Below are 1558 nucleotides of genomic sequence, written 5' to 3' on the forward strand. Positions count from 1 at the left end.
GTGTTTTACGGCGCTCCCAGCTGCTGAAGGTCATATCAATCATTGTCGTTTTGGTAGGAATTTTTTTTTTACATTTTGCCAGGGTGGCACACGGGACCTTTCAGATTTTTCGCCATTATCCGAAAAGGCTTGGTGTTAGATCTTACCTACTCTAAGATCAGGGGTGTGGCTGACAAGGAATAGCAGTAGAAGGAGTCGAGGGTGCAGCGAGGTGGAGACAAAAGCAGACGACAGAACATGATTAGAGAGCAGTAATAGAGGGGACAGGAGAAATTTTTAAGAGAAGAAAATTGTCCATCGCTGTCGGGATTCGAACCCACGACCTATTAAATGAAAGACGAACACCATATTCTTCAGACCACGAGAGCTCCCTGGCAATGTCTGTAAGTGGCTTGGGCTCATGGGGTTCAAACATATTGAGCAAGTCTGTTGTACACTCTCAGATCTTTCTCTCTCTTTTCTTTTTTTTTTTTTGTTCCTCAGTAAATGGGGCATCTAACGGCCAAACACGTAATTTTCCCCCGAATATTATTTTCCAAACCAAAGTCCAGACATGTCACAAAGCTCTCGTTCAGTAGTATCGGGGTCTTGCTCTGCTTTATGGTGCCGGATTACATCTATGGGTTTCTCGTTCACAGAAGAGTTTGGGCGACCAGAGCGTAGATCATCAAAAACAATGTCTCTCCTCGATTAAATTCTCTTACCCAAAGATAAATAAACTGTGTTTATATTTTTTTTCGTATATATATATAGTTTTGAGATATATATATATATATATATATATATATATATGAACAAGCTGATTTTTGTCATCACAAACACTTTGCAAAATTTTCATGAATGGGTTTTGGAGATTCGCCAAGTTTACAGTTTACAGCGCATAAAAATCTTATTTTGAAAAAGAATTTTTCTTTAGTAGATTTGGTAAATTCCGCCTTGTTTCCCGCGGAGTACATGTCATCCTTTGTTTGTGGCATCATGAAATAATCAAGTGTGACATCATGTGAAACTCCAATGGTTGTTTAGAAAGTAGGACATGTTATAGATTAAGAACGTGTAGCACTCATTTTTAACTTTATTACTGAATCAATATCTTTACCGCGAGATGGCAACTTCTATTACTTTCTGACCTACCCTTGTACTGTATACGATTAGAGATGATCCTTCCCATGTACTCTTAGTCTTATGTGTGTTTTGGCTTTTTACCTCCTAATGGGATTCAAGGAAATCTGAATACTCCTCTTTACTTATAACGAAATTAATTTCAGTTGTAGAAATTTGCTCGTGGGATTGCCGTGATATTGGTTTCTAATCCCAAAATACAGGGTTAAATCTCTAGGCCTTCCAATTAGACGTACAACGCAACTACGTAACTTGTCCTGAATCGGTGTCAGATTGACTTATTAATTATTCCGGCATCAGCGAGGCAGATCGAATAGTGTCCATTGGACTTTGGATGCCGTCGATGCCGATGGAAAAGGAATTTTTGAGTTTTTAATTTAAAAAATAACCCGTGCAAGTGGCATCGACGGCATCCAAAGTCCATATATATGAGGGG

At 38.9% G+C, this 1558-nt stretch overlaps 1 protein-coding gene across 1 annotated transcript in view; it reads left to right on the forward strand.

Annotated features, from left to right (window-relative positions):
• The window catches only part of LOC101857757 (protein flp), a gene marked incomplete at its 5' end in the record, with an annotated part of 8864 nt that overhangs the window by 2652 nt on the left and 4654 nt on the right, over positions 1-1558 (forward strand).

This window comes from Aplysia californica, unplaced genomic scaffold (assembly GCF_000002075.1).
Source record: "Aplysia californica isolate F4 #8 unplaced genomic scaffold, AplCal3.0 scaffold00006, whole genome shotgun sequence".
Classification (NCBI taxonomy): domain Eukaryota; kingdom Metazoa; phylum Mollusca; class Gastropoda; order Aplysiida; family Aplysiidae; genus Aplysia; species Aplysia californica.